Genomic DNA, 20,413 nt, shown 5'->3' on the forward strand with positions numbered 1-20,413 from the left:
AGTTTAAGCAAACCCTTGAAAAACACTTGAAAAAAAAAAAGTTATGTGGTACAGACTCCAAACTTGTGGTCATTATCTCCAAACTTCTTAATATCTAGAACGTGTTTATTAATTAATACGCATTTTGATAAATTATTTATTTCAAGGTCTCCCCCACTGCTTTCTGTCACTCTGACTACGTCACAGTCACTGTTGTGCTGATTGGTCAGAGCGTTGGCCTATACGCACAGAGACAGTTTGAAAGATAGCGGGTTGTTCCTCCCACACCCGTCGGAAATGTCTACAGATCGAGGCCAGACTAAATATTCACATTTAGTCTGGCTTGCCAGGCTAGGAAGGAAGATAATGACATTACCCAACATGGCATTCATTACAATCAATCAATCAACAATAAATAAGCAAGCAAGCAAATGATGCTATAAGTTAAAACTGCATTGCTCTAAATATTTAGATCTTTTGTACAGCATATTGCCTGGTAGGTTCAGCTTTTATAAAATATTTACAGGGATTTCCTTTTCAGGAAATTTCTGAGGAAACTCACCTTTCTCCTTCATGGTCCTGCCTTCAGGTGAAGAGATTTGGTGCCATTTGGAGATGTTTTTGCCTGTGTTTGGAGAAACTTAGACAGAATCTTCCCACTCCTTTTTCGAACAATGTGCGGTGTATTGTAATGTCTTAGCTCTTTATGTTATTTTATTTAGTTATTTTTTGTCACTTTCTTGTTGTCTTTCTTTTGTATGTACAAATAGTTACATACTTTTTTTATACATGTTCAAAATAAAAAAAAATTCATTCATTCATTCAATTTTAGGAGTTGAAGATAACTCCATCAAATTTGAGATTCAGATGGACAAGTACGTTGGGCACCCCAAAGAGCTGAAATTTGACGATCACCATTTACTAAAAAAATAAATAAAATTTTTTAAAAATCTTCTGATACACTGTAGATTCTTAAAGCTCGGAGTGTCCACTCAGAACCACTGGATTGTGACATGACAAATATATTCAATACTGAACCCAGGCACCCCAAAACAGGCAGAAATCCCATTTACTGGCCTCTGGTTAAACCCATTACAGTCTGAAGGTGGTCAGGATTAAAATTATACTACAGTTACCACGAGAGGGAGTCAAAGGCAATTTATTTTCACTTTTCAATCACTGGCCACCACATACTGAGTTACTGTAGCCTTCCTGTCAGTGTGATCCAGTCTGGTCATTCACCTCTGACCTCTCTCATCAACAAGGTGTTTCTTTTTGTCTTTTTCTTTGTGTAATCTATACACACTGTTGTGTGTGAAAATCGAAGGACATTCTGAAGTTCAAGTTATTGCATGAGTTAATGCATTGTGTTGCTGCCACATGATTGGCTGATTGGATAACTGCATGAATGAGCAGGCGCATACCGTAGGTGTTCCTAATAAAATGAACAGTGTGAATATGATGAACACTTAATATTTTGCCTATTTACAGCACTGCTATTCAGTGTGTTATTCTTGAGCACAAATTATTTTAATTCCAGTAAAGTGAAACATTATAGATTTTACAGTGTGAGTCTTAAAACAGGCTTAATGTCAAAAATAAAGAGACAGGAGCGACCATGTCTGTGTCAACTGAAATATAAAACTGACATACATAGACCTTCCCTCTCTCTGTCACAGGAAGTGGTAAGACTTTAACACACACCGCTGCTCTGTCAGTCAGTCAGTCATTAGAGTTACAGGATGGAGCTCAGTCCACTCCCTGTGATGCTCTGTGAGTAAATGTTCTCTTTGTGTCTTCATTAGAGTGAGTGGTGGGGTATAAAGTTATTCTGCAGTGTGAATGTCCTGAGTGATGAGTTTATTGTGTCATTAGGACATTGTGCGTACTTCAGCATGACTGCTCAGGTGGATCAGTGTATCCATATCTGTTATGAGAAGGATTTGGTTTGATGTGTAACGACTCTCAGATCAACGATGATAGATCAACAGGTAAGAGTACAAGTAGAGCAAGTTTAAAACACAGGGTTTAAATAATCTAATGAGTGTAAACGAGTCTGTATTGTTGGAATCTGTTCCTGAGCTTCTGTGTCCTGCTGTCATCTGCTGCTCAGTGACAACCTCTCATGATCATTTGATCTGCGAAAAGAAAATGACTGGATGGTGTTTGTACTTTCATCAGTGGAAGTCATGGTTGTGATGAACTGAAATGTCTTTAGCTGCTGTGGTGAGACCACTCTGGTGGTCTTTCTTGTGCACAGAAAGGTTTTAACAAAACCATGTTAGCATTAACTAGACTTCCTGAGAAAATGCTGTAGAACTAAATGCCTAGTTACCTTTTTTTTTTCTTTTTTACTATAATGGTCTGTGCAGGGAAACATCTTACCACAGGAAGTTCACTATAATACACACTAATGCACAGAACTTTTTGTTCCAATAATCATCAATCATTATTTACCTTTCTGTTTAAAATAATAGAAAATAAGAGCAGAAACAAACATTTCTCATTAGTCCTGTACACCCACAGGGCAGTGACTGTGTGAGAGGCCTGAGAGCAGAGACCAGTTCAAGGATGTGGTTTATTTTCTATTTTAATATCAAGGTGCAAATTCAGTAGTGAAGAAGGTGGGAGGTGTGAAAGTGGACGTGTGAAAGCAAGAACTAACTTTTAACTTTGTAACTGGTGGACTTTACTGTGAACAGAGAAGCTTTAACAAAACCATGCTTGCATTAACTGGACTTACTGAGAAAATGCCTTATAACTCAATACCTAATTTCCATTTGTGTTCCTGAGCAGGGAAATACCTTACTACAGCAAGTTCACTATCATACACACTAATGTCTTGTGTGTGTGTGTGTGTGTGTTTGAATAATAATCATTCTTTACTTATTTGTGTAAAACAACAACAAAAGCAGTTATGCAGAAATAAACATGTCTTATTAGCCTTGTTCACTCACACACACACACACACACACACACACACACACACAAGGGAGTGACCATTTCAGAGAACAGACACAAGTTGGCAGTTGTGGTTTCACTTCTTCTTTTTTTAATTCAGTGATGTCAGTTCAGCAGTGAAGAAGGGGGGTAGGTGTGAAGATGGAGGTGTGAAGATGAATGTGTTAAAGCAACTTGTAATGACTTGTAATTTTTCAGCTGGAACCCCACTGACACTTACTGTTGTTTTAAAGCCAAAGGTTGTCCAAACTGAAAATATTTGCATGTTGCATGGATTCATGTTGTTGAGGCCAAATTCTGAACCTACCACCAGCATCATGCAGCAAAAATCAAGGTGCATTAGACCAGGTGTCCAATTTTCAAACACCCAGTTTGGGTCGGCCTGTGCCCACTCGAGGGTCAGATTCCTTTTCTTGGCTGACAGGACTGATCTTCTGCTGTTGTGGCCCATCTGCCAAAAGATTTCATGATTTTTTTTTTTTGTGTGTGTGTGTGTGTTGTGAGATGTATTTCTGTTCAGAGTGGCTATTTCAGATCTGCTGCATTTGCCTACAGGTCATAAAACGCCCCTTCAACTCGAAATTCCGACTTGTGAACTCTCAACTACGAGTTCCTCCAAGTTCAACATGACCATCAGACTTACACAAAGGAGCATCTCTTCAGGTGATGATACATGGGGCAAATTTTTGGGCAATGTTGCTGGGTAGTGTTCCCAGCAACGGGCAACCAGGTGAGACACTGGGCAACTAATTAGGGCAACAGACAGTTGGTAACAACCAATCAGATAAGAGCAAATCTGTTGCCAGGGAGACAGACATGCAAAGATGGACACTGAAACATTTGCAGCTGTCGCTTTTGTCTCGGCTTCAGCCTTTATTTCGCTCAAGTCAGTCTCACTTCTGGAACAAAAGTGAATAGATACTCTGGTCAAAAGATAATTTGTCATTATTTTTTACATTTATAAGTCAAAATATTCTGTTAAAAGCAAACATTTCTTAAATCTCTTTAAAAATGCTACTAGTCAAAATCACATATGCTATAACGAATGACTGACACATACATCACAAAAACATAATGGCAAAAATAAAATCATTTAATTCCCATGTCAGCAAAAAAAAAAAAAAAGGACTGGGACCAGGAGATGCTGCTGAGGAGGAAAAGGGGTGACAGAGCTCTTGAAAGGCTTTCTTTCTTTTTTAGATCCCAAAGTTTCACCCTCAGGTTCCAGAAGCAGTCGTGCTCTGTATGTGAATTAGATCAAACAATAAGTTAGACAATCTCTATCGCAAATTTTTTTTTAAAAATGAGCTGCCCACCATTTTTACCTTGATGCAAGAGAGCTAACATTATTCCTACATAGCTAGCGATAACTTTCAGCTAAGTATGCTCGCAAAAACCACCGTAAGTTAGCTAAATCCTATTCAGTTTCTATGGAGCGGTGTTTAGATAACCGTAGTTTACACTTAGCTCTTGTCTCTCTTTTTCTTTGCTCCACTGCCGTTGAGACGCTGCCATCTTTGTTGAAAATTTCAGAAGCTCTCAGGTGGTCGTGTGATTCGCTGCTAGCACTCTGATTGGATGATCTTAAAAAGTTGCCCGAAACGATCAAAATTGTTCAGATAGAAATTATGTTGCCCAATCTCAGTGGGAAAGTGTTGAAGTGCAGTTGCCTAGCAACATTGCCTGAAAAGTTCCCCCGTGTATCATCACCTTTACTTTTCAGTGAGTTATGCTGTATATAAAAAGGATTTGCTTTAGTGAAGTCTATAACACTGATCATACGGTTTGTTGTGTTGAGAAGGAAGGCTAACAAAAGATGAAGATGGAGGCACCCATGTTTTCCCCCTTTGTACTTTGAATCAGTGGAGGTTAAAATGATGTCATTCCGATCTCTAATTTAACTTTTCTGAGGTCAGTCGAATGCAGAATTCCCGTAACTTTACTGTCAGGCCATTCTTCTCTGACCTCTCTCATCAACAAGGCATTTCCACCTATTGGGTTGTGTGGGTCCCCCCATTTCTGTGTAAGGTCTAGACACTGCCTGCAACCATATTACAGTCAAAGTGACTGAGATCACAGTTTTTCTTCATTATGATGTTTGATGTGAACATTAACTGAAGATCTTGACCTGTATCCTGGGCTGCTGCTGGTGAAGTGAATGCTGGTGACAATTATAAGGACCCACAGCATTCCAGTAGTTCACAGGCTCCTTGTTATCACTGAATTGTTGTGTGCATGATTCAGTAAATCACACTAATTGAAACAGAATTTAAGCAAGACCATCAGCTTTGATGAAACAAATTTCAATTTCCAAACCTGCTAAAGTCGGGCTACTTTTATCTTGTTTCTGATGTTAAGGCAGAGATATTCTGAGAGGAACATCTCTGGCTAAGGTGACTGGTTAGCGTTATTTTATTTGAACATTGCTGAAAATATCTTTGTGAAGTGCCCAGGCAGTCGTATCGGTTTGGTGTTTGTCCTGATATTTGTGTGCGCCTGTGCTCTCACAGCTAAATGTTCTCAGAAACAGTTTACTGCTTATTTAGGACTTTTCACAACAGTTTTGTTTCTCAAACAAACATCTAAGCAGTGAACTAAGTGTGTGTAAGTGCTTTTACTGAATAGATAGTGTGGTAGATGACTTTTCATATCATGGACCAGGAAAACGGTAGGGCTCGACTTAGGGGAATGAATATTTTTTATAGCGACTGCTCTCCCTTCTCACTGTCCTTTCCTCTCATGGGCAATGCGTCTTCGAATCAGTTGCGAAGGAAAATGTGATTTGAAACAAAGAAATAAAGAAACAAACATACATTTGAATTCATGTGACTGCTCTATAAGCCAAGCAAAGTTCACTTACGGTATATATATGGGTCTGTCTCAGACACTGCCCAGATAGCAGAGGGTCGTTGATTCGACGTGGAATCATCGGCATGTTCTTCGACCTATACGCCGTCGAATCACCGTCGATCACCGACGTTGATTCAACACCGCTTTGCTCATACGAGTTTGCGTTGAAACGACGTTGAAAAGTGGATGGTGGTCGACAGAGAATAGACCCCCTTTCACCCTTTATTCAACTACGTATTTCGGTCGATTCATAGTTGAATTTTCGGCGATGATTCATCCAACTTTACTTCCTGTTTTATGTACAACAGGAAGGCTACAAATTAAGCAAAACAGGCTAAATTAAACTAGCTAACAATAAAGCATCGGGGCTCTTGCCTAGGATGAACACACACATGCATACTTCAACCATGAAAGTGAAACTTAATTTATATCAATGTGCGTAGGCTACGTCCTGTTTTATGTACAACAGGATATAAAAATGCATGCAACAATGCACCTCTCCTAATGTTTGTCAAGCTATCTAATGAGGTATAACTTTTAACATTTATAAGGAACAGAACACACTTGAACAAGTTCTTAGAAACATTTTATGATTTATTTATAATTGTGGCCTATTCCTCCTGCGGCGCAGACCTGTACATGGAAACAGAAAAACATAACCAAAATTAATTTGATGCAGCATTGATAAAGAAAGTCAGCAGTAGGCTATGGGTTTCTAAATGCCACCCTACCTCATTATTTGGACATGGGGGAAAAACTATATTTAAAATCCAAAGAGGGATGGAGGGAGGAAAATTAAAACAAAAGAAAGAAATGAAATATAGAGTAGAGAATATTTGATAAAATTAAGGATGTTTTTATTCAGTAAACATTTTAAAAAATGTTCTACAACACTCTAGCCTAGTGACTTACCAGTAACAAAATAGACTTGAAGTATTCAGATCCGCTCTGCATAAAGCAGCTAAATCCTCTCTCTGTCTCCTGGCAGAAAGCTCCTTGGTTTGCTTGTGTCTCAATCACAGCTGGTATTCTGTAGAAAGACTTCTTTTCACCTTTCCCATCAGCTTTGTTAGAACCCTAACACAGCACAAAAGTTTACCATTGTTGGTTTTTGATGAACCAAGTGCCTCGTGGGTTCACATACCGCGCGCTGCCTTTATTTCCCCCTAATCACGAGTTTGTTGGTCTTCCAATGTGGCGCAGGGTTTGTTTACTTCCGGTTTCGGGTGACGTCAGTGAAAGGGGTCTAATGGGGGCATTACCGCCACCCACTGGATTGGGGTGTAAAGCAGTCTGAACAAAACGTGTAAACATAAACATAGGAGAAATGAACCCGTTTTTCTAACTCGTCCTCACTTAGTCTACTTTTCTTTTTTGATTAGTCTGGATTTGATATTGTAAATTTAAATGTGAATCAATGTATATTCATCGGACATGAACAAATGAATAAATCTTGAGTAATCTTGAGGGGCGTGTGTGTCCGGGGCGCGGTGTCGCGGGGGGGGATCGAACGAACCCTCCGATCCCCCCTGGCTACGGGCCAATTGCTCATCCTACCAATGTTGAAAACTGGCCGGCAAAAGTGACGATGGTTCAACGTCGTATATTCAACCTTCTCTGACGGTCGACAGATCAACCTTTACCCACGTTGATTCAACGGTGATAAATCGACCCTCTCAGACGGCGGAGAAATCGACGTTTCACGGCGCCGTTTCAACGTTGATTTTCTGACGTACGACGGAAACCGACCATTCTGACCAAAACTCTACGTCGTTTCAACGACCCTCTGCTATCGGGGTGGGTACTGTGGGGATACCCCATTAAATATACTCAGTCAATAAACTATACAGCTTTGAATGGTGATATTGGTTTTAATTTGAAATAAAATGATGAAAGAAATAATACAGACAAAACTAAATCTTTGATGTGAATATTCAGAATTTGGCAAAAATTCTGCAAATTTGTGGAAAATTGGCAGCTTGATCTGGGAAATGATAAATGGTTGACTACATCGCATTCCCTTAAAAAGGTTGTAGTCCACTGAAAAGTCTACCGTTTAGATCAAAACACACGATCGTATTGCGTCCCTGTATATTTCTGAATCTTGTCGTTGCCTTTTTGTCCACTGAAAAATAATGGTCCAGTGTCTTATTTCTTCTTGTGTGGCAGGTAACATGTTGATGCAGTCTGGGAAGTATCGTCTTCAAGTTGGAGTGATTAAAGTCACCCGCAAAAATAAAGGCAGCGTCTGAGTGCATTTTCTGCTGTTTGCTAATAGCTGCATGCAATTCTCCCATTGCAAGCTTAGCGTTAGTGTCTGGTGGTGTGTAAATTCAGCAGTAACTATAATTGATGTGAGTTCTCTTGGGAGATAAAAAGGTCTACATTTAACCATGAGAAACTCCGCGTTAGGTGAGCAGTGTCTCTCGGTGACAACAGAGTTTGTACACCAAGCTCTATTTATATAAATGCACAAACCTCCACCTCTGGTTTTGCCAGAGCCATCTACAGTCCAAATGAATGGACACGCCATCCTGTTATATCTCTCAACTAACTCATCGGGTTTTTCTGTGTTTATAGGCTCTGAAAGAGATTCTCTGACAACATGAGCAAAATGTCCACTGTTCAATTAATACTGTATCTTCAGGTACTATTAACACATCAGATCCATCTTCCATCAAATATGTGATTTTCCGATGTAAAAATCAGCACTCTCCAGTAACAAGACAAAGCAATTCTACAGAGATGCGAGAGCATTCTTTGTCAGAATCTTTCAAAAAATAAAGGAAAAATTCCCAGTGAGAGATCAAATCTTGATGAATCTGTCAGTGGTCAATCCTGAGAACCATGATAATGTGAAACCAGAGCAGATTTTGACTTTGGCAGAAAGATTTCCAAATGTAATGAAGGCAGATGCCAGATACCAGGGCAGTTGAGATTCAGGGAGCTCTGTCAGCTGATGAAGCTGCTATTGGTGCTGCCAAATTCTAACTGTGACGGGGAAAGGGCATTCAGCATGGTGCGTCACATCAAGACAGAATTTAGGGGTCAGATGTCTCACCAAACACTTGTTAATCTTGCAAGACATCTGGAAAATTGTCTGGAAAATTGCTCAAATCTGCAAAGCAAGCAGCCTCTAAATACAATGAAAGCTTGCAAAAGGAACAGGCATAGAACAGAGGAAAGGAAAGAGCCCTTTAGGCCTAGGCCTACATGTACAATTACATTCATTGTCATTCATGCAATTCATTCATTGTTCTGTTATATTCATCTGTGTTTTGGTATCTAAGTAAAGGAATGTTCTGTGGTGAAATATCTATCTATCCTGGTCATCCTTCCTTATTTATGGAGGGCGGGGTGTCCAGATTCACCCTTTTCCACCAAATCAGTTCCAGGGCTGGTTCGGGGCCAATGCTTAGTTTGGAACCGGGTTTTCTGTTTCCACTGACAAAGAACTGGCTCTGGGGCCAGAAAAACCGGTTCCAGGCTAGCACCAACTCTTTGCTGGGCCAGAGGAAAGAACCACTTACGTCAGCGGGGGGGGCGGAGTTGTTAAGACCAACAACAATAACAAGACTGTGAAAGGTCGCCATTTTTAAGCAACGAGATATCATGGATGCAGTAAAGCAGCAGTGGTCTGTGGAGGAGACAATCTGTCTCCTAGCGATATGGTCCACAGATGAAGTCCAGGCGAAACTGGAGGGTGCTACGCCGACCAAGCCCGTATTACACCAAATACAAAAAGAGATGGCTGCGGCGGGGTACGAACATACTCTTGAGCAGATCAGCAACAAATTAAAGAAGCTGAAGAAAGACTACAGGGACCAAAAAAAGGACCTCGGTCGAAGCGGCAACGGGAGGCCGAGGAAGAACCCCTTCAATATTCTGGACTCGGTCCTCAGTGATAGACCAGCAAATAACACCACCAGAGCCTTAAATTCAGCGACGGCGATGCTGGAGGCGATGGTGCCGCAATCAGAGCCTGGTAAGTTTCTTTTCAAACATTTTCGCCTTGCATAAAGTTTTAGTTACTTCAGTTAATGTTTGTTTGTATAATGTTATAATGAAATATGACGCATACTTTCATTCACTAATTCATTTTTGTAACTGTGAACTTAGTTCAAATTTTTTCATTATGAACTACAGTATGAACTGAACTAGCTCATTTTAAAATTTGTGAACTGAACTTTGAAATAGTTCATGTAGAAAGTGAACTTTCCCAACACTAGCTGTTTTTATGTGGTTTATAGAGTTGTCCACCATCGGGGATGAGGACCTGATGTCTCCACGCCACTGCAGCTCTCCTGCATCATCCAGCAGCTCAGGACAATCGCCGCAGACCAGACCTGGTAAGTTGTTGTGCTGAGTATCCAGTAGTCTGTCTCACCGGATACTATGCAAACATGGATATATACCTAATCATGTGACTTTATAATATAAATACATGCTGTAATAAGTGACCAGTCATTCATATAAAATCCCCTACCAACCGTAAACAGTTAACTAATGCTCTTATTGCTGAGCTGACATGTTTCTTATATTGTATTGCTGAACCTGTGTTAATCTACTTATGACCAGTGATGGGAATAACCGCGTTAGAAATAAACAGCGTTACTAACGGCGTTACTTTTTTTTAGTAACGAGTAATCTAACTAATTACTTTTTACATCGTTATAACGCCGTTCCCGTTACTTACAATAAAATACTATGCGTTACTTTATTAAAGCTGTTCTCATCTGGCACGCTGCTCGCTCAGCCTTTCTTTACTCTGCTTTAGTGTGGGGCGGGGAGACACGAGACAACGGCACAGTAAGCCAATCAGAGTAGATTTGGACAACATACGTAGTTAGGCTCCGCCTACTGCACACACTTTCAATCAGAAGACCCAGCGATGGCGAGCGGTCAGTCCAACACTGCGCTTTCAAACTGGAAATACAGCCATTACTTTTCATTACTTGAAATAAAAGGCAAAAATGTCTACGTGCAATGCACATTATGTCGAGGAACAAAGCGTTTGTCCTCGTCAGTGGCCAGTAATTAGTAACAATTTTAATAACTACAAAAATATATTAAATTTGATAGATGTCTTATCTCACATTGTCCCACAAAAATATTAATGTAGTGTAGATAACGTTACTAACTGGTTCTGTTAAGTGTCCATTTCAGTCATTAAACACATTTAACATTTACTTTTATTATGATTACACTAATTGAATTTTTTTTTTTTTTTTTTTTTTTTTGGGGGGGGAAACAAAATGTAACGGAATAATTACTTTCCCTGGTAATTAGTTACTTTTATGACAAAGTAACTCCGTTACTAACTCAGTTACTTTTTGGGAAAAGTAACTAGTAACTATAACTAATTACTTTTTGAAAGTAACGTGCCCAACACTGCTTATGACTTAATAAAAACTTTTAAACTCATTATTCTGTTCTTGTACACAGCTAAGAGGAAGCGAGACAGCAACACTGAGCTCCTGGAATACCTTGAGCGGGCGGACGAGAGGTTCCTGCAGCACAGCAAGGAAATGAACGATACCTTGCTGCACAAGCTGGAGGCAGACAACAGTGCGTTCCTCAGTATAATGGGGCGCATGGTGTCTGTAATGGAGGCACAAGCCAGAAAATAATCACACCACTTTTCTTGTTTTGCACCTTTGCACTGTTCACGTCACTTTATGTTGTGTTTCTATGCACTATGTAGATAAATATTTTTTCTAAAGAGACATGTCTGCTTGTATATGTTTTCACTAGTGATGTAAAATTATTTTAACTGTGTAATAAGTACAAGTAAAGCTGGTTAGAGCTTGTGAAAACATGTAATGAACGAACTCAACAAGCTATCTTTTTCAGTCACTTTATTTACAAATAAATGACTCATTTCTATGAACTTATCAAACTGAACAATTAAACAACATTGACATGAAGTAAATAGCAAAATAACCAAACAAATTACTTGTTCCCTCTGTTAAAGTAGGCCATTAAAGCGGCTCTAATGTCAGCCCCTTCTTGACTGCCATGTTCAGGTAATGCCTGAAGAGGAGGCTGGATGTTGGCATGTCTGTCTTGGTGCTCCTCAGTGAAATTGTCGCCATGTTCCTCACAGATGTTAGGAAGGACACAGTAGGTCAGCGCCATTTTCTTGCACAGTTCCAGCTTGCAGTCATTTCTTTTTAGTAGGCACCTCCACCGTCCTTTCAGTCTCCCAAATGCCATTTCCACAACCGATCGTGCACTGCTGAATCTGTAATCGTAGGTGTGTTGTTCAGGGGTCAATCTACCAGTGTCAGAAAAGGGTTTCATCAGCCAGTTCTGCATGGGGTAGGCTGGATCACCTATCAGGTAATGTCCAACCTCACAGCCAGAGATGGTCACTTTGCTTTGACCTAGAAATTCCCCGTCACTTAGGACTTCCCACAAATGTGACTATTTTAGGACTCTTGCGTCATGCACACTCCCTGGAAAACCAACACACACATCCCAGAAAAAATCCTCTGCCATCTACAACTGCTTGCAGAACAACTGAATGCCATCCCTTCCGGTTGTAGTAGTCTCAGGGATACTGTTCTAGTGCTATAATGGCTTCCATCTATTGCACCAACACACTGTGGCACTCTCCAATGACTCTGAAAGAGAGCAGCCATTTCCACTAACCTCTCAGCATCAGGGCATGTAATGTGGGCAGGGAGCAGCACCTTGATGACTGTGTGACAGAAATTCTGAACGCAATTAAACCCATGCCTACTCCAAAAAGATGGCTGATGGTCCTGTATTCACCGCCAGTGGCCAGCTTCCAGATGGCAATAGCCACCCGCTTCTGGTTTGGGGGACACAAACGGTAATTTGTGTTCCTTCTCCCCAAGACATGCCTCACCGACTGCAGATATACTCAAATGACTCTCGGGACACACGGAAATTCTGCACGAACTGGTGAGAGGTGAAATCAGGAACAATTGTGTCCCACCAGTAGCGAGATCTTGGGTGTGCCCAGACAACATGTGATCTCCGCCTTGCCATCAGTCGCAAGATTACCTGTAAAGAGAAAAATGTATAGGTAAATAAACATGTTGTGTGGAGAGTCATCAATACTCAAACAAATATTCATCATGGTACTTAACCCTTGTGCGTCTTTTTCCCCTTAGATTAGAGTGGGATGTGTATTGAGAAATAAATGTGCATGTATGAGTGTTGGAAACATAAGTGTTCACTGGCGCCATCTGGGGGGGGCACGGACCTTTTTGACCCCCCAAAGATAAAGTTGGGGGGGCAAAAACACCCCAATAATGAAAAAAGTAGTAAACAGTACAGATGAACTCATGTTAACTGAGGATTGAAACCACCTAAACAAATAGCCTAGCTTTGAATGCAAAATAAGTAATCTATAGAAACGTCACCTAAAATGTTATGATCGGACATGACCCGCCCCCTTTTCCGCTTGCAATATTCCAATGGTTGGCAGTGAGTGATTGACAGGTTGCACTATGCAAAATTTACACGTCCTTTAGTGCTTTGCGCAGACTTAAGACCTACCTGCGGAGCACCATGACTGCTCCGAGACTGAATTACTTGGCTGTTCTTTACACACACAAGGAACATACAGACCACATTGATTTGAAAAAAATTACCAATGAGTTCAGCGCTTGTGACAGAAGGAGTGATGTTTTTGCGAAGTTTTAGGGCTGATGGGCTATTAGGGTGAATATGATTTTCTCATGTTCATGAATATGATTTTCTCACTGCCTACTTGTTAATTTCCGTGGCCATGAAAGAGATGTGTTGTTAAAGTTTGTAAGTAAGATTAAAATTAACTTTGTCATATCCATTAACTCTTAACAGAAACTACATTCATGTACAGTTGTCTGCCGAATTCATCTCAAAGAAAATTGCATGAAACTAAATTTGTTTATTGAATAAATTGTGTTTCATACAATGTTTAAAGTCGTGAGATTTTTTTAATGCATCATAATAAGTTATCGTTAAAATGGGCGCTTCCCACTTGCAATGGTGAATAGTAATGAATGAAAATGACTTACAACTGAGTCTTTGATATTCAACTACATACACTGCCGATGTCATGACGTCACGGTGCAAGAACATAATTCTGACCCCCCAATGTTGACATGAAGTTGGCGCCTATGTAAGTGTTACATTTACTTGTGGAGTTAATGTACAGCACTTTGCCATACTTCATATTCTATTGACCTTAATATATTTCTATATGTATGAACACAGTCAAAATAATAAAGAAAATTAACAACTGACAAGCCAAAAATGTCCTTAGTGAGGCATAAGGGTTAAAGAAACGAGGTTAAACATAAATCATTCACTTGTATTTCCATGCAGTTTGTTTACATTCACTTCAGTCAGTTAAGTTCATTACAGAGCTAAGCATCCTCATATCTACCGCTGTGGTAGATATGAGTGGCGACTTAAAAATCGCCAGTAATATGTTTGTGAATTTGTGATGATTCCAGCAGGGACATAACACCGGCTAACGTTAGCTCATAACAAAGGCTGACATAACCATCTCACATTCAGTGTAAGTAAGAGTCAAAACGTTATTAGGTTATTACCTGTCTCCTAGAACGTAATCACCATCCAATCAAAACCTGTCGATCAACACAAACACATTGGATCTGCTGTTTTCTGATCCCAATGAAGCACCGTAAAGCCAGAAGCAGCAGCTGTACAAACGTAAAGTCATCCATTATTGTTGTTGTTGCTGCTTCTTCTTCTCCGTGGTGTTGTTGCTTCGATGTTTGTGCCAAGGTTTATGCAAACGCAGTGACGTAATGACGTGGCTCCCCTTAGCACCCCGAGCTATGGAAAAGCAAACTGGTTCTCAGCTGGCTTGCAAGTTGAACGAGTTGTGAACCCGCAGCAGCACTGGCCCCAAACCAGCCCTAGAACTGATTTGGTGGAAAAGGGGCATCAGTAAGGAGCTTAATATATGGCACATTGTAATTATCATAGTTTATGCGTTGGGGGCAGCTAAGTCCCCAAGCCAGGGTGTCAGCTATGAATCTGAGTGAATTGAGTGAATTCGGGTATTGTTCATCTCCAAAAGGCCACCCCAAAATCCACCAGAATGCAGGAAATCACATCAACCAAATCCAAAATTTTCTGGGCGGGGGGTGTCCCTGAAATGAATTTTGGCAGGTTGGGATGTCTGTAAAGTGTTCTGTGAGTTTATGTATTACTTCCCTCTCACAAGTGATCTGTCTTAAACGTTTATGCTTAAACAGACACTCTTACTTTATTTCCATGTTTTCTTTCAGTTGAACTGTTTTGATATTTACTACTCTATTTATAAACCAACACAGAAGAACAATAATAATACACACATGAATTGGGCTTCTGAGAAACTACGTACAGAAATAAATATCTTTCACACTTGGCTAGCCTGGCATGGTGGTGTAGTGGTTAGCACTATTGCCTCACAGCAAGAAGGTTCTGGGTTCGAGCCCAATGGCTGATGGGGGCTTTTCTGTGTGGAGTTTGCATGTTCTGTCTGTGTGGGTTTCCTCCGGGTGCTCCGGTTTCCCCTACAGTCCAAAAACATCTAGGTTTTGAATAATTTATGAATGTTATTATGTTTGAATGTGTACCCCACCTCTCACCCATAGTCAGCTGGGATAGGCTCCAGCTTGCCCGCGACCCTGCACAGGATAAGCAGCTACAGATAATGGATGGATGGATTGACTTAGATGGCCACATCATTTTGAAACTAACATTCATAAATATCCCAGCAATGCTTTGAAAATTAAACACTAAACTCAAAGGAGCTTGAAGTTGGATGAAAGATGAGCAACCTAGAAATTGTAGCTTGTAAAGCTTTAAGCTTCTCTTGATTTAATGCAGTGGAGTCTCTACTGTGTGCTCTTTTTTGTATGTGAGAGTTTGAGAAAAACAAAAAGTATTGAAGATTTTTCTGGAAAGAGGAAGGAAGAGCAGATACAGTGCCTGTACACACTAAAAGAGAAATTAAAGATCTGGGATACACTCATCCTCTCTTTCTTTCCTTGTAGTGTGATTGAAAGCGAGAAACCACAGGAAGTGTAGAGACTTGAACACACACCACACCTCATTCAGTCAGTCATTAGAGTTACAGGATGGAGCTCAGTCCACTCCCGGTGATGCTCTGTGAGTAAATGTTGTCTTTGTGTCTTCATTAGAGTGAGTGGTGGGGTATAAAGTTCTCCATCTGCAGTCTGAATGTCCTGAGTGATGAGTTTGTGTCATTAGGACATGGGTTTATGTCCCAGTGCTGAGATTATCACACTTTTAATCATAATATTTGCTTTAAATAAAGCAATTTTCATTAAATAAAGGCATTAATGAGCAGAATAGTCACTTTTGAATTTCTTACAGCTGGTAGTTTAGATTTTCTGAATAAGATTGAATCTTTTGTGTCTACAGTGTGCTGTTTCCATGAACATACTGAATAATTTTCAGATTTACGTCATGTTTTCTGTTTCTGTTCCCTTTTTAGTGCTGGTCTCACTGATACCAGTGGCTCATGTTCAAGGTGATTTATACTGTATACACTTGATCCTTTATATTGTGTAAATTTCTTCTTTCTAATGGGGCTATAAAGGTTGTGTAGAATTTGTTACTCGTTGTTTAATAATCATTCAGAAGAATTATGTTCATTTCAGATAAATAATGGTAATAAAATAAGACAACAATGACCAACAAAAATTCTGATGGGAATACATAGTTTTACATGAGTTTCACTGTGGTTCTTTAATTTGACATAAAAATCCCTTTAGAGATGCATCAATACTGGTACTAAAAATGCTCCAGTATGAACAGACAAAGCCAGGTGATCCCATGTGACATGAGCTTAGTGTATGTTATTGCACTAATGAACAGACAACACAAAACAACAATGATGTGGACGTACTTCACAAACTATGATCCCAGCAAAACCAGTGACTGTATATATGGGTTGTCATAGTAACAGGGATTCAAAAGTAAAGCCAAAATTGTCTCTGAGGCCTTCTCGTGGCTGGCTGCAGTACAGTTGTAACCCCGCCCATTTCTATGTTACTCTATGGGAAAAGTGTCAAACTTCCATTTTAAGTTACATCTCACCCCAATTATTTTCAGCAACAGTGCTGTCATTTTTATAAATGGACCCTGAGATCGACCTCAAAATCTTCTCATGATCAATGAATTTTATTGGTGTTATTTGGTGATAAAACAGGGTGTGGTTGATGAGCTGATTGACAGTTTTGGACATGACAATCGAGCCTCATGAACACACATTCACTTTCCAACACACACCTGAATCTCTTTACAGTTCTGCAGCAAAGTCATGTCCTGTTCTGCTGTAAACTCTTCTAACAGACCCTCAGCAGGAAATTCTCTGCAGTTTTTCAGTATGTTGCTCATTCTGATGTCTAAGCGAGCTTATTGTACTGACATTATAACTAGCAAACATGAGTGAATGAAGCGATGGGATAAACCAAGGCAGATAACACGCGCAAAATTTCAAAGCAATTTTTTTTTTTAATTGACTGTATGATCTTAGCAAACACTCAAAGTAGCTTGGGAAGGTCAAAAGTTCTGATTTGTGTACCAGCCATCAGGATTTTCTAGATTAATAAATACTTTTGAATATAAGGTCTGAATTTTAGATTTGAGACGCAGCTCATGACAATAATCACGACAGCAGATGAAAGTTCCCTTAGAGACAAAGTGCATCAGTGTGTTTAGGGATTTTTATGCACAGTGACATTAAACATTTTACAGTTTGACTTGGAAACTTGACAGAGATTTTTTGGCTCTTGTATCTTGTGTAAGTTGTTTTTAGATGTTCTGGATGTACGTAAGATACACAGTGAGTGTGCTGCTGCTTCTGAAGGTCTCATCTCATTATCTCTAGCTGCTTTATCCAGTTCTACAGGGTCGCAGGCAAGCTGGAGCCTATCCCAGCTGACTACGGGCGAAAGGCGGGGTACACCCTGGACAAGTCGCCAGGTCATCACAGGGCTGACACATAGACACAGACAACCATTCACACTCACATTCACACCTACGGTCAATTTAGAGTCACCAGTTAACCTAACCTGCATGCCTTTGGACTGTGGGGGAAACCGGAGCACCCGGAGGAAACCCACGCTGACACGGGGAGAACATGCAAACTCCACACAGAAAGGCCCTCGCCGGCCACGGGGCTCGAACCCGGACCTTCTTGCTGTGAGGCGACAGCGCTAACCACTACACGACCGTGCAGCCACTTCTGAAGGTACAAAGTATAAACCAGAGCCCTCTGCTTCACATCAGGCCAAACCACACCACACCAGAGTTTTTTATTTTTTCCATAACAGCACTTCTGACTTGCCTGGTAAGTCAGGACAGGAAATATTTCTGTAGTTTTTACTCAGATATGTTACACATGAACATGTTACTGATGTAATAAAATGTTTCAATGTTACAGTTGGTCTAAATTCTAAACCTGGATATTTTTTAAAGTATTGCGTGGTTAAAGCTTGCAGGTGCAGAAAATTCATCATGTCCATTTGCCCCCCCCAAAAAAAAATTTGTCAACATTTGGTTCAATACTAACAAGGTAACAAATTTTATTGTGTGTATCAAGAGGTGCCAAAACTATTTACTCATACTCAGTCTGTAAAAATGGCATTGATGCATCTCTAGTTTATGTCTAATTAAATAATTCACAGTGTTGTTTAAAATGACTATTTCCACTTCTGCACACTTGGGAATTACTTTAGTATATTTTAACAAATCATTATTATTATTATTATTATTATTATTGTAACAGAGTATATTACATTATCTTTATTTTGTTTGTATTTTGTTTTATACAGCAGTCTCACATAACATTTTGTTAAGGGCCTTGAGGAAATTGGTTCCGGGCTTTGATGGCTGTTGTAGCCGTCCCGCCTACTGGAGAAATGCTGGGGTCCTTGACGTGGCGAAGATGGGGGTGAGCTGGGGTAGCGTCGTCCCCTTTGGTCTGGGGATTGATGGTGGTGAGAATACCCCTGCTCCGGCGAGAAGCCACGCTTGGTGACCCAGCATAATGTTGATATCTCTGCGGTGATGCATGCGGAAAGAAGCGTGAAGCTGCTCTTCCCCGCTGATGAGGGGACCATTCTGGTGAGCGCTGGCGCTGCCTGAAGTCCTCATGCCTGGATGGTGAAGACTTGTGTCGTTTTAAGTCGGTCACCGCCAACCTCAAAGTCTGGACTTCCACTGACAGTTGTTTGATGGCTGATAATACATCAGGGCTTTGGTCTGAGGATGCTGCTGCTTTGGTGGACACCATTGCTGTGAGGTGTGCAACTGGTTGTGAGCCGGTGTTAGAACTGGAAATAGTGGTGGCTGCATTCTGTGGTTGTGCAAGCCGAAGTGCTTCTTGTGCTCGCTCCCACTTACATGCCACTGTTAGGGCCTCCTCCAACGTGGTAGCCCCATGTTCGTGGCACTTCACTTGCAAAACTGGGTCTAGTCCAGCAACAAATCATCAGAACCGCTCCATAGTTATAGCCGTCTTTTCATAATTTGGAAACACTTCAAAAACTAGCCTAGTTATCTCTGCAGCAAAAACTTCAAGCAGCTCCTTCGGCATGCGCTGCCGGGCATTCACAAAAGTCTGAAAATGTTGCAAAACTGCTTGCTGCCAAAAACATCAGTCAGTCGGGAAACACACGCATCATAGTCCTTCAGTGTGGCGGGTGGCAGTGATAACCAGTATGCTAAGGCATCGCCGCTTAGCCTAGCTGGCAAAATGGTAGTTAAATCCTGTTGCTGAGACGCAGGACACGCTCGTACAGCGAGCTTTAATCTGGCTTTACACAGAGAAAAACTTTCTTTGTCCTTACTGTCACCGTGGGCAGCACGGTGGTGTAGTGGTTAGCACAGTCGCCTCATAGCAAGAAGGTTCCGGGTTCAAACCCAGCGGCCAGTGAGGGCCTTTCTATGTGGAGTTTGCATGTTCTCCCCGTGTCTGCGTGGGTTTCCTCCGGGTGCTCCGGTTTCTCCCACAGTCCAAAGACATGCAGTTAGGTTAACGTGGGGCGGCCTTGGGCTGAAGTGCCCTTGAGCAAGGTACCGAACCCCTGACTGCACCCCGGGCGCTGTGTGTGGCTGCCCACTGCTCTGGGTGTGTGTGCATGTGTTCACTGCTTCAGATGGGTTAAATGCAGAGGATGAATTTCACTGTTCATGAAGTGTGCATGTGACAAATAAAAAGGTTTTTTTTATTGAATTACATTTGTCCCCAGCAGTAGACTCACCCAGCCTAACATTAGCAGCGTCCTCGCTCCTATTTGCTTCAGTTGTAGATGCATTTTGTGGGGCAAACAGCACAACTTCCTCATCGGAGCTTATGTTTCGTCGCCTGAGATGGGAAGACTAGCAGCTGATAAACGTTGTGACTTGCATAAGCACTCAGTGATTAGCAATGTTCATCCAAAATGCACTCACTGTCAAACTCAGCTAGTCCCAGTAACTTAGCCCACTGCTCGGTCGAAAAAACCCACGAATCTTCCAATAACAACGAAAACACCGCTGACACCAGTCTGTAACCCTAAAAGTTGGCGCAAGTGCGTGGAAACTCCCGTCCTCCTTACCGGGGCGTGGAATAAACGGG

Source organism: Neoarius graeffei, chromosome 1 (assembly GCF_027579695.1).
Source record: "Neoarius graeffei isolate fNeoGra1 chromosome 1, fNeoGra1.pri, whole genome shotgun sequence".
Lineage (NCBI taxonomy): Eukaryota > Metazoa > Chordata > Actinopteri > Siluriformes > Ariidae > Neoarius > Neoarius graeffei.